The following is a 14,431-nucleotide window of genomic DNA, read 5'->3' as shown; positions in this document are numbered from 1 at the left end:
TGAAAAAATTAAATATCCCCGGTCCACTTCACAGTAAGTGTTTTTTTAAGTGTACCTGCAAGGTTTTTTTAGAAGGTTTTCTCTCGTGACTGATATCTGTCTAAAAAAAGCTACAAAATGCCTTTTATAAGATTAAATAAGAGGCTCAAACTGGGGATTATACACGCCTAAAGAAACATTTTCTTGCTCTAAATAAGAGTGTTGAAATTATCAGAAAGTACGGGTGCCAGAGAAGATTCTTAAACCTGCTATATGGAGTTGTGAGTGGGTGCTTTTACAGCTTTTTCAAGTCTTGTGTAACTCTGCACTTTTGACATTTTACGGATAGTTTGCGTAGGAGGGATCCAACCACACAAGCAAAATGCAAAGTTAGAGAAGCTGTTATTAAAATTAAGATTGATGTAGTGCCTCCTTTTCCAATAGTTCGAGCATTTACATCTTCAGGGCATTTTGGCTTAAAAAAACAACTAAGAATCAGTCTAGTTAGTGCGGTAATATTCAGATTTTTGTCCTCGGCGAGAGGGCGAGGAAGAGAGAAGACGTTGCAAATTGAGAGTGACGAAGAAAAGGTGAAAGTGAAAAATGTAAAGAAAGAGGAAAAGAAGGAAATAAAGAAAGCCGGTGAGAGTGAAGGGTTCTTTGATGAATTGGTTTGGAATGAGAGCAGAGTGCTGGAGAGACCAGTGAAAACAAACTGGACTGAAGCATTTATTTACACTCTGCTTCTCAATTAAGTCAAATAGGCCACTTTAACGAGGCTGACATTTCAACAGTATAATGAGATAGCTGAGGGTCCTTCTGCAGGATATATGCAAACTGCATGTGTGTGTGTGTGTGTGTGTGTTTGGATATGCACATGCACATGAAAAACACAGCCTGATGGCACACAGTTTGTGCATTGCTCTGTCTTGTGTATAAAGATGTTTCTTTGCATGTCAGTCCGTGCACGCCTGCACACGTGTGTTTATTCATATTTCGACGTGCAATCTCAATCCTCCATCCCTTACCTCCTCTGTCTCCACCGCGTGTGTGTAAACAGAACAATCTGGAAAGCTTCAGCGGCTGGCCCGGGAATGTTAACAGGCTGCGTCGTAACATTACACCTACAGGAGTGTGTGGTTGTCTGCAAGTGTGTGAAAGAGGCACAAAGACAGAGAGAGAGAAGAGGAAGGTGGAGTGTGTGTGCTGGTGTAATAGAGCGAAAGAAAAAGATTGGCTTGATGGAGACAGAAGGATGGAAAGTGAAGTTTTGGTTTCCCCTGTGTGTGTGTGTGTGTGTGCATACTGTGAGGAATGCAGCACTTTGGAGTGCAGGGAAACTCCCTCTGTGGTAATGTTTTAAGCAGCTAATAAACTCTCATGGCTGAAAGGATGAAACTCTATCCACACCAGGTGAAAACCATTTCTCACGCTTTTCTGTTTAGATGTGAGCGAACGCACAGATTCCTCCGTGAGTTTGTGCGCCCGTCTGTATATGGATATATTCGCACACATGTTCCGTTTATGTGTCTCTGTGTGTAAAATGCCTGCGTGAAGGATAAAAGCCTGATTCTCGGGGGATCTGCGTGAGCATGGAGGCTGTGTGTGTAACACAGAGCAGGACTCCTGCTGAAAAGATCCATTAAATGTACATCACCACACCTTCACCCAAATATAAGAGGCTATGAAAAATAAGCTTCCATAATTGGCCACATGGCATAGTTTCTCCTCAGCTTACTGAGGCAGACAGTGTAAGTTCATGGATATTAAAAGTATGTTTTTATGTGTGCAAGTCATAGGTTAGTCTGGTACATACCTCGGTTTAGGAGTCATGGTTCAGTGTGAGTTTGGTACTGTGGGAAAAAAACAAATGCTCAAGGATCTTTTGTAATACGTTTCATTTCTAAAAATAAGGAATATTTAAAGAAAAAAGAACTAAACACTTACCCAAAAGGCAACAGGTCAAAATAGGGTATAATGCTGAAAAGCATCTCATGAAATTGAAAATACCAAAAATAAATACATAATAAAATGTTTTTACTTGTGTATTGTTTTAGTCCCATCTTGATATATTAAAACATTTAAAGCGCCAGTCTCTACTAATATATTATTTAATTTAATACTAATTTTGAAGGATGCCAAATTGGAAGTGATGTTATATAGTATGAAAGCAAAGGTGACTTGTGATTGTCCGCAGTGAGACCAAAGTTTAGTGTTTGAAGTTACATAACTTCAGTCCAAGTTACATGCTTTACGTCACTACCTAACCTCCAGTGGCTACATCCATTGATTTTACTTTTATTTTTAACTTTCTTTTGTGAAGTCTAACATGTACTTTTGTCCTAACCTGAAGAAGGTATTAAGTTTTGTTGCTGTTTCAGAATGTTCATTTTGTGTCTAAAATAATGACTGTTACTACCGTTGTAGCATCCCTGGCTGAATGACAGTCTACTCTATGACTGATGGTTCACAAGATTAATTCACAACCGTAGCTCCATGAAAATAAAATAGGACATACCTTGACCATCTTGTGAATCCACTGTATATTCTTAAGACAACAAATATAACCACTAATATATATGACAGAAGAAAATAAAGTCTAACAAACCTTATGTCCCTGACAGCCAGCCACTATAGAAGCCTTTTTGATACTTTATATAAACTTTATATGAATTACGAAGGAGCACTCCTTATTATTTACCGTTCCTTTTTCATTTGACCTATTAATTTCGTGTCACTATCTTTCAAAATAAAAGCACCCGTTTCACAATGGACACCTTTTAAAAATAAAAGCATCAAAACATTGGAAAACACCTAGAAAATATAGTTATATATAATATGTATTATAGCTGTATAATACAAATATACCACAAATAACCTTGCTAAAGGTGCGAAGGAACAAATAACAATATAGGTGTTGTATGGTTTGGACGTGTTGACCACAACAGTGAAGCAACTCTGACTGTCCTCATCATATACACAACTCTCTCTCTGTTGCTGTTGTAGCTGACTGGGAATCAGTAGTGTTCTTTGGGCTCCAGTGTTTCCTTCGCGCTGTCTTACATGCTTGTTTTGTTAACCTCAGCATGTGTTGCTAACGGCGTAGGCCTACGGTTAAAAGTTTCCAGGTGGAATTCAAGCTGGTGAACTGTGGTTCCACATTAATCACCAATCTACATGCAGTTTATACAGTTCAGTATGAACTAACAAATATTCACAGCACTATGTTTGTATACTGGTCCTTTTAAAGTTACTCTGCTATGCAATGAAGAAGAGAATCATGCTTTCCTGCTTGGAACTGTGACCATGAAACAGAAATGTGAGGACGTTTTCCTACTCCGACCTCCAAAATGTTTTACTTCTGAACAAAAACATTATCATCATCCATGAGCAGGATTTTTTTCACTGTAAAAAAAAATCAAATAAATAAAATCTGTTTGCTGTGTTTATTCCAGCAATTGTGAATGTTTCCGTTTCCACAAGCCACAAACTAACTTTGTTTGCATGAGTTCGCAAAAAACAAAAAGTATTTCAGAAGCTTTGCATAAAAAAACAGTTTGCTACCAGTGGTCAGATAAGCCATACGGGAGAAAAGACATTTGGTTTAAGGGGACAGCTTGCTGTTAATGTACCTGTCACGCTTGTTTATGTTGCCCCTGTCTCTTGCCCTCTGGACTCTGTCTTTGCTCTGCATGTGTGTAAATGCGTGTCTAAGTGTTTGTGATGAGAGGCGTGTGAGGAGTCTAACAAATGTGAATGCATAATCACAAACTTGTGTGTCCTACAGAAGACGGATGACTCTCAGTTCAGACCACAGTGGAAACCTTCATTCCTTCCAGCCTCTCCACAGACATTTGGTACAAATCTTCAGCATGAACAAGGCAGCATTAAACACACATGCATACAGGGTTCATGAAAGAAACCTGCAACAAGCACATTTAAAACCCATTATAACCCATTATGTATATCTCTGCATATATTTAAATATATTTATTCATTAATGTTCATACTACTTCTACATGCAACGACTTATTTAACCAAGGTAAAATATATTTTCTTCAATGTGAAATATCTGTAAAATGCAAAGTACTTTCAGGAAAACAGACAAACACAAAAAATATATATTAATAATAAATGCCAACTAGCAGAAATGTATGTATATAATGTGTATAGAATGGATGTATATGTCTTATTTTTATATTCTTTATTCTGTCTTCTACATCTATGTGTCTGTATCTTGAGCTGCTGTGACAACTAAATTTCCCCACTGTGGGATAAATAGTCATATCTTATTATTTATGTTCAATGTTTATTGTATGCATATTTAATCATATTTCAAAAAAAGTGTAATAAATAGAAAAGTTCCAGGCTCCTCCTTCATTCTCACCTCTTTACAATTTGGTCCGTCAGACCTTTATCACATTGCAACGTTCATTCAAGTGAATAATGGACAATTTCTACAGAGCTTAAAATGAAATGACACAGAGAATAATGTCACACTTTGCTTGTTAGCTTATTTGCATTTCAGAATCAGCTCACAAAGCAGAGCTGCGATGGACGCTGCATTCTGGAAAATTAATTAAGTCCCTGTTGACTATAAAAAATGTTGCTCAGTATCATCAGTGCTCTTAAATGCTTGTTGCAAATCTAGCGCTTTAAATTCTCTCATGACTGTGGAGTGTAAAATGTCCCTCCACGGGGACAAGGTTCTGTAAGAGTATATGTGTGTGTGTGTGTGTGTGTGTGTGTGTGTGGTTGAGCACTGATGAATATTATTTAAAAAGCTCTCTGGAGCTCCCTCCATTTCAAATGCTTTCAGGCTCCATGGATTAGTTCCATATCAGTTTCCATGAGAAAGAGTCGTGCCCACCGCCAGCGGCCTTTCATCATAGCACACACCAAAACGTGGTTTGGCACAAGTGAAAAGGCTTTGTCGCCGGTTTTACCCAAATTCACCAAAACCCCCACGTCATGTCTTCTTTTCAAACCAAAGCACACACTCACAGCTTATTGTTGATCCACATTAAGATAGTCAACAAAAAAGAGCTCCTAACCTCAAACACACTGATCTTTCCTCTGCAACATTCTTCTTCCTCTTCAAACAAATATCTTCTCCCTTAACTTGTTTGTTGTGCTTATGTGTCCCAAAAGCAACAGTTTCTAATGATTTCTCTCACTCACTTGTTCATATGCATGGACACACACACAGAAATACAGTTAATATGCCAAAATATTTTTTCCTACAGCACCAAAACCAATAATCTGGCTCGGTATTATTTTATATTCCCAGTAGTGTTTTACCATCTCTCTCTATCTGTCTGTTGGATTACAATAGAAGAAAATGAGAAAATTAGATTTTACAACATCCACATTAACTCGACAATCTCTACAATCACCACTGACTGGCTTAAGATACAGAGCATTTTAGGCTATAATTTGAATATTTGGTTAGTGTTGTTTTTTTATATTTGTAATTTCATGTGGAGAAAAAAAAGGCAAAAACAGCAAAAGAAAAATAAAAGCCTTACTTTCCAGGTCATGTTAATTCATGAAGCCCTGTAAAAATGACTCACATGGTAACAAATGGACAAGAGGACCTTGTATGCTCTAATTTTCTTCTTAATTGGCCTGCCCATGTTTCTCTCTCTTCACATTCTGCCACGAAAAGGCTGAAATTATAAGGGCTTCACCTTGGCCTATTTTTGGTATCAATACAACGGACAAAATGACATTAACAAAGGCGGGAAAAGAGTTAGACAAAAGACTAATCTCTATGACGGTGTGTGGAAATGGCTCTGTGTAGTTGCTGTGATGATTAACGTATGTCAGACGCCCACTTGGACTTTCTCCATTGTCATTGCAAACTGAAACCAAATATGAAACACTTTTCTGGAAAGATGATTCACGCTCTCATTCACTGCCATGGACAATTTAGAGTCACCAATTAAACCTATAAGCTGCAGGAGGACCCGGTGAGAACCCACACTGACAGGGGGAGAACATTTAAACTCCACACAGAAGAGCTGCAAGCCGGATTCAAAACCACAAGACTGCTAACCACTACTCGACCATGTAGCCCTGAAGTACATTTCAGTATAAAAAAAGGTAAACAAAATACATGTGGGTCCACAAAAACAGTCTCCCATTCATTGTATGCGCTCATTCCAATCCCACATCAAATTTGTTGCAAAAAATGCTTTTTTCCACCTGAAAAACATCTCCAGGCTGCGACCCTCACTCCCTGACTCCATGGCAGAAACTATAATACACACCTACATCATCTCCTGCCTGGACTACTATAACAGAGTCCTGTCAGTCTCCTAACAAAATCCCTGAACAGGCTCCCATTCAAAACTCTCCCGCCAAGATTCTCCCGGTCCAGGCCCTGGCAGCACATCACCCCCATCCTCATCCACCTTCACTGGTTCCTGGTTAAATCACTCATTGAAGACAGACTACTCCTAAACTACAAGTCCCTCCATATCTCACTGACCTCCTCCACCCTACACACCATCCTGAAACCTGAGGTCCTCTTATACAGGTCGGCTCATCACCCCCTGCACCAAACTCAAAACTTTTGGGGCTTGAGCCTTCAGCTCCGCAGCCCCCACCCTCTGGAACTCTCTCCCACCAAAACATGAAATGCTGCCTCTTTGGACATTTTCAAAAAACTTTTCAAGCACCAACTCTTCACAAAGGCTTATGGACTCACTTAATCCCCTCAACCCGCCATCAGTGCCCATTTTTTTCCAGTTTTTGAGTCCTCCTACTGTATTGTATTGTTTTGTAAAGCATCCTTGGGTTTTTTGAAAGGCGCTATATACATTTAAGTTATTATTATTGTCTATGAAACAGCTGCAGACTTCATACTCGATATTAAACATTTGAGACTCTGGTTTCTTTTCTAAACATTTTTCGGCCATTGAAATAACATGCTGGTATTCTTACTTTTGAAATGTATTTTGTTAATCCCAAAAACCTTGATGTTTTACTAAACTTAACAAAATTATTTTGTTTCACAACATTAATCAAATGTATTCCTATTGAAACATATTTAACAATGCAGTTTCACTGTGGGAACGTGATTTTTAGGAGACAGGGTTGGTTTCTGAGATGTCACGATGATGCAAAAGCCACACACACACACACACACACACACAGAGGAAACTGAGGCTGCCAAAAGGACAGAAGAGTGTGTGTTGTTGTGTGTCAGCAGAGACGTCTGAGATCCTCATGAAGTCAGTGAAGGCAGCAGGAGCATCTGAACCAACAGCAAGGAAGTAGCCCACGTCTGGTTGGTGTGACCAGCCTGTGTCGGTTAAAAACATCCAATGTGGAGCACATTGACAATTAACTCCCCTTGAGTCATGTTCAGTAAACTTTGTATCAAATCATTCGATATTGTTACTGTTACATAAACTCCCCATGGAAGCATTATTTTACGGATTTCTAGAAAATAACTACAAACATTTACAGCCTCTCAAAGACCAACACACACATGCTTTCTGGGAACAAACCAAATCGGCCACAGAGAAAACAACAGCTAATCCTCATCCTGTCGCACTCTTCATCCTTTTTAACTCCTTTATCCATGTTTAGCTCTTCCTTTCATCCCTCGCTCGCTCTCCAAACCGTCACTTGTCATGTGACCCTAATACATGCCGGATATAAGACAGATCATCCGAGTATCTGCAAAACCGCAGGTTTCAACCCTAGCTGTTGAAACTGTGTTTGTTTGCCACTTTGTACATTGTTTCAGACATTTTACAGAGAAGATAGAGCTATAGAGAGACAGATGGAGAGGAGGAAGCGGCTGACATTTGGGGGGTCCTGACCTGATAAACCCCTCTCCCCATCTCCTCTCTGCCCTCACTGCTCTATTCCAGCCTTACAGAGGATAAAATGGGCTTTAGGAGAGAATCTGTCCACCAGTTCTCCAAGCCAGCACATGGCACTCAGTCATAAGTAGATCAACTTATGGCACTACCAACAAACTCATATCAACAGAGTCAGAAAAGAGCCGGGCCGGCCATCTGGACTTTCAGGAGAACTGGAGTGATTGCACGGCGGCCTGTTGAAGAAAGCTGGTTTAATAAACTCGAACTTCAACCTGAACTAACATTGAGATGGCAAACTTGGAGATTCTGATTCCAGAACAGGTCATCAGAGTTCAATCACGATTGTGTGTTCAATGCATAAAAAAAAACCACCATTAATGGAGCTCTTGTAGAGGAGGAGCTTGAATGTTATAGTAAGTAAGTAAAGTTTATTTTTAGAGCACTTTTCACAGATAAAATCACAAAGTGCTTTACAGAAGATAAAAAGAAAGAAATAAGATAGGGGAACATAAGACAATTAAAACACAGTCAAAATACAATTAAAACACAATGAAACATATATATTTTTTATAAAATAATATGTACAATGCATGGTGGTCATTCAAATGCCTGTCTAAAAAGATAGGTCTTAAGGTGATTTTGAAAAGAGTCAAATGAACGATCACCACATGTTTTCAAACACGTGTTATATTGCAATGTTATATGCACATTGTGTAAATATCTTATCTCAAAGAACATACTGGCTAAATTTGCAACTCTATATTTGAAATTTATCCAACTTACTCTTACATAATTTTACTATTATGCATCTCATAGGCCACCATAGTAAGGAGTTCTTAAACCTGGAAGTAAGTTAGCATTTTATCCTCTCAAACTCAATGGTAGATGCCTAAAATAAGACTGTGGTTAACATAAGCTTGGCCTGGCTAAATGAGACTACAGCGGTTGTTAGGGACATTTCACTAGTCCACCTCACAGCCTCTAGTCGTGTTTTTCAGTACTCTTGCAAACTCAAAACAATTTACAGAAAACAATTTATCAGACTACAGATTCGCTAGCTTGTCAAACAGCTGGTTAGCTTGTCGGAGACCGTCTGAAGCATTAAGGCTGTGATGTTTAAGTCATGTGACCGTGGTGTAGTTTGCTTTACTTCTATTGGCTGCATTATTTTCTGCCATGATCCAAAATCCAATGCAAAAATCCCATAGGTGAATTCTCAATAGACTCCATGGTGATGCTACGGTGGCCTAAAACAATATGTAATTTTGTTTGCTCTCTATTGTAACCTTGGCCAAGGATTAGGGAAAAACTGCCAAATTTGAATTCAGTTAGGAAACAAAACAACAACAATTTGTTACGTCGGTGACCTAGAACATGAGAGAAATAAGTTCCAATGGGACATGAATGGCGGTCTTCTGAGTGAGGTTTGTACCATCAACCTCTCCTGCTGCCCACTCTGTGGAGTGGATGTGAATCATCAGCCGGAAAGAAATTATTTTTCAATTTCGTTAATATTGCAGGATAGGGCATTTGGCCTTGGCAGGGGTTTGCACTCCCTGAGTGCCCTTCTAGTTTTCTTTGTATTTGCCCCATTTTCACCCTCAGTCTGTGCCCACTCAGACAAAGTAGAACGTCCTTGGGAATGGCATGTTACAACCACTAAAAGTCTAACTCTATGAAACTAAAATATTACTGTCCTGCCTGGACAGTGGAGCCAATCTGCCTCATCACAAAGCAAGCTCAACATATTCTGGCTGTGTTGAGTCATTATCAAAACCTTTACCATAATGACAAAGGAACACTCCACAAAAGGTTAAAACTCCCAACAGATTTATGATTTTTGCTGGAAATGCATATATTTGCATTTCTTTTACATTTTTTGGGAAAGTTAGAAAGAAATCATCTGAATCTTTGTTAAGCACTGACACCAGGTCTTCAACACAGACAATGCTGTTTGTTATTAAAGATGAGCTTGTGCAGCAAAAAAGGAAAACTGAAATAAAGTGCCACTTATAGAGGCAAAGATACCTCATAATTTCAGGATTGCCATCACATAAAATCCACACTGTGATTCATTATTGCTCGTTGCATGAATGTCTTAATAAAACTAATAAAAGCAGAAGAGATGATAGATTGGTGGTCTAACTGGATAACACAAAGAAACATAAACAAGTGTGCAATATCCTTTTCTCGCCACTTATCTCCATCTTTCATTCTCCTGTCATCTTTCAGCTCCCTCCTTTATTCTGTCCTTGTTTACCCCTCTGCTGGAAAAAACCCTCTCTTTCTCTCCTTCAGCCCTCATTCCCCTCTCTTCTTTCCTTTCCTAAAGTCTCCCTTTGTGTCTCTTGAGGGCTTTGTTGTGAAATGTTTGGGCACAATCATTCCTCCTATTTCACACATATTTATCTGTCCCCCCCCCCCCCAGTATCTTGTCTGGCGACAAAACAAGGCATGGCTGTTAGTCTGTCATTCCCTCTCTAACTTATTTCCCCAGCACAGAAATTAACTCAGTGGCTCAACAATCTGTATTTATAGAGCTTCACAAAATAGAAAAGAGATAGAGGGATATTGTGTTCACTGCAAATCACTGGCTCAGGATTAAACATGCATATATTTGTGCATGTAAGTTTATACCCCCTCTCTCTTTCACTGTCCCCTCTCTTGCTTCTTTCCCTCCAGCGATTTGAACACAAATCCTCCACTACAGAGTCTATTAGCTCGGACAGGGAATTTGTAAAGAGGGAGATGTATTTTGGGAAGATTATAATTGCTCATGTCATGCTGGTCCCATCCATGTGACTGACTAACTGACTGTGTGATTTGTGTGTGTGTATATAGGCTGAAAGCTCCCCATAGCTGAATGAATGTATGTGTGTGTGAGAAACACAGAGACGCATTGGTGACCCTGATAGAAAAATCTATAAACCTCCTGGAATTATTTCTATTTATCTGTTTAGTTTAAACACAACTGTTTGGGCAGGAGTGACCCAATTTTAACATAGTTGAGACTCTTGTTGGGGTCTGTACAAAGCCTTGGAGTGAACATCACCTTATTAACTGAACTGAGGGCAATCAAGTCCTCAAACCTTGTTTAAAAATGTTTGTCAACGATTTAAATATTTAAAAAATTTTTTTTAAAAATTGACTGTTTAAAACAAGTAGACATAGCCACCATGACGTCAACCATTGTTTTGTGGACTACCTTTTTATGGTATTTGGGCTGTTTTTTTAAACCAGCACATATGCAGGATGGATATGGAAGTTGGGAAAACACTCTTACCTCTTTTCCACCAAGGCAGATCCAGGGCTGGTTAGAGCCAGTGCCTAATCTTGAACGAGTTCTTCGCTTTTCGACTGCCAAAGAACCAGCTCTGAGCCTGGAAAACTGGTTCCAGAGGGACACCAACTCTTTGCTGGTCTTGAACCATGAACCACTTACGTCAGGGGCTGGGGGCGGGATTATCTGACCAACTAAAATGTGTATTTCATTTTATTCTATTTGTTTAACCGCAATATGATTGATACTGGCTCACATGAGCAGGTTAGCTTTGGGGGTTAGCGTTAGCAGGCTAGCATCAGCTTACAACATTAGCTAACTAACATTAACATCTTACGTTCACTGTTAATAAGAACATAATCACCATCCATAGCATTCAAGACGAGGAGCAAAAATGTGTTGTACATGTCATGTTTGTATGCCAATGTAGGTTCGATAAGCCAGGATCAACATTTGTAAAGAGTTGATGTAGTCTGCCAATGTTGATGTTTTAGTTGCTGAGAGAGCGAGACGTGTACAGGCGTATATAGTGACGTAATGACGTGGCTCTCGAGCTTGTGCAAACCGGTTTTGAGAAGGTTCACAACTTGAACCAACTACAAACCAGCACCAGCCCAGGAAAAAAACAGGTTTGCGTTGGTCAAAAGGTGCTAGTTTGGTGATCAAGGGGCATCTGTAATTCTAAATGAAGAGCTGACTTAAAGCAGATGCTAAACAAGACACTTTTAGGCAACAAAAATGTTACTATTAACTTTCATGAGTTGAAAACACTGTGCCATGCCCTTAAGTCATACTTTCTATGTCTATTTTGAAAAATAATTTACAAAAAGAAAATCATTCTTTATTGAAAAAGATTTGAAAGTGATTGAGATCATGAACTCATTATGAGAAAGTTTACTGAGGTAAAAAAAAATTACATGAGAAGTAGGGGCATAATCTCATAGACTTTGATACAATCAGACTTCTCTTCGCAACCAGTGTAGTCGCCCCCTGCTGGCCATTTAAGTTTAAGGCGTTTCTGCATTGGCTTCACTTTTCAGACTTGGAGGTTGCTGCCTCAATGCAATGCTAAATCAGTTGGGTACTCTTTAAGTTAAACATAAAAAACAAAGGAATCATGGGGTTTAAGGTTTTTAATGTAATTGATAATTATTATTTTACCCATTTAAAAAAAGTATTCATGATGTGCTTTTGTTCTGAGTTATTGTCTGATTATAATAGCCATCTCTCTGTACAACACTTTGGTCAACATTTGTTGTTTTATACGTTCTCTATAAATAAACTGACTTGACTAGTCATTTATAGTACATCATTAGCGAGGTTGGTCATTTCTGTATGATTATGACTTTTGTTTCCAGCTTATTCTGTTGTAATTATTTTAGAAAACTAACTAATATTCACAAAAACACTGTTATCATTTGTCAGATAAGACAATGGCAGTGCTGTCACAGCTGCTGACTGACAGCCCTACAACCCCATCACTGTTTCCTTCTCTAATTGAAATTTCATGTTAGCTAGTGTGCTGAATTTGTGTCTTGACCGCAGAGTCAATGAAGTTCTTTTCAGACTCCACTGGAAACTTTCAGCAACACATTAGCAATAATGGAAAAATTCTGCCAATTTATTTTTTATTTGAATAATTACAAGATAACACAACAGCATATTTTCTGTTTAAACTTCATCATATAAGAAGGCCAGGGAAACTTTAGAAATAAGAATGAGTGAATTAAAGAAAAATATTAAAGGGTGATGGGAAATGTAGATACAAGTGATATCAATGAAGAAAGACAAGTTAAGTCTGTTTGGTGGTATGTAACTCTGCTGTGGAGAAAATAGGAAAAAGATGAAAGAAAGCAGACAATAGCTGAAGTGATAAAGCCACTTCATCTCCTTTTCAGAGTAAAAGCAGTAGTAGTCCTCTTGTCCTTGGCTTTGTCTAGTGATGGGTGTCATTTCTCCTTTCATCAGCTTCTCCTCACAAACTAAATAGTGTTGCACTGAAGTAATCTGCGTTTCTTGAAGATCAGAAAGACATGCACAGGTGTTGGATGGCGTGTGTATTAATATCTGTATGTATGCACATTGAGTGGAAACTAAGTTGACACTTAAAGCTTCACAAAGGTGTTGAACTTTTTTGATAAAAAGTGCAGCTTTTGCATTAGTTCTTAGTAAACCAAACTGATGTGACACTCAGGATGTTTTTCATAATTAATGGTAGCAGCTTTATTCTGTTGGGTTGGATTTCCACCAACCAAGTGATTGACAACTGCACTTTAAATGGTTACCAGGACTATGTCCTTCCTCCCCCTGATTTAAATATAAGTTACTATTTCAATTGTCTTTTTGTTGGTTGGGCGGCTATGGCTCAGTTGATAGAGCGGTCACACATTGATCGGAAGGTTGGTGGTTCGATCCATGACCATGGCAGCCTACATGTTGAAGTATCCTCCAGCAAGATACTGAACCCCAAATTGCTCCTGATGCTGTGTTCATCGGTGTGTGAATGGATTCACAATGGTGGCAGGTGGCAACGTTTAGGGTCTCCTCTGCCCCCAGTATGAATGTGTGTGTGAATGGGTGAATAAGCGCAGTCTGTAGTGTAAAGTGCTTTGAGTGGTCACAAAGCGACTAGAAAAGCGCTATATAAGTGCAGGACCATATTACATATATTTATTAGGGCCGGGACTCGATTAAAAAAAAATCTAATTAATTAGAGGCTTTGTTATTAATTAATGGAAATTAATTGCATTTTAATTGCATATAAATATTTGACCTGAGAACAGTGAGAAGTAATTTTTTTCAAATGGATTTTTAGTATACCATTGAATAATGACTGAATACATAAACTTAAGCAACAAAAATATTGTTTATTTTTGTTCAAGTCCAACAGACCAGTGCAATTTTTGCCATTAAGTGTAGCAATAGCATATTTAGAAATATAGTACATTTCAGAAATTCAGGTAGCCTATAGGTAGGTAGACCTTCTGTAAACTAGAATACTTTGGTTTTTCAAGTTAAACACAATCCAAGCTAGCTACCACACTAGCCGCTAGCTGCTATATGTTTTGCATTGAGGTGATACTTGAGGCTCGATGTGCTGCGGTGATATGCGACACTTCCATCCGTTGGTTTTTTGTAACAAAATGTCCCATCATCCACGGGGCCAACCAAAGCGTCTCATCAGCTTCTTCCTTCATGTTCACTGTGGTTTGTTGTTGTCTGAACTCATCAATGCTAGTTGGTGCTCCAGTATAAGCGGTCCGCCTGAAACTCATCCAGTGAGAAACGTTCCACGGGGCAAAAATAAGTGCGATTAAAGTGCGTCAATTATTTT

Source organism: Centropristis striata, chromosome 10, assembly GCF_030273125.1.
Source record: "Centropristis striata isolate RG_2023a ecotype Rhode Island chromosome 10, C.striata_1.0, whole genome shotgun sequence".
In the NCBI taxonomy this organism is placed as follows: domain Eukaryota; kingdom Metazoa; phylum Chordata; class Actinopteri; order Perciformes; family Serranidae; genus Centropristis; species Centropristis striata.
Note: the sequence above shows the minus strand (reverse complement) of the source record.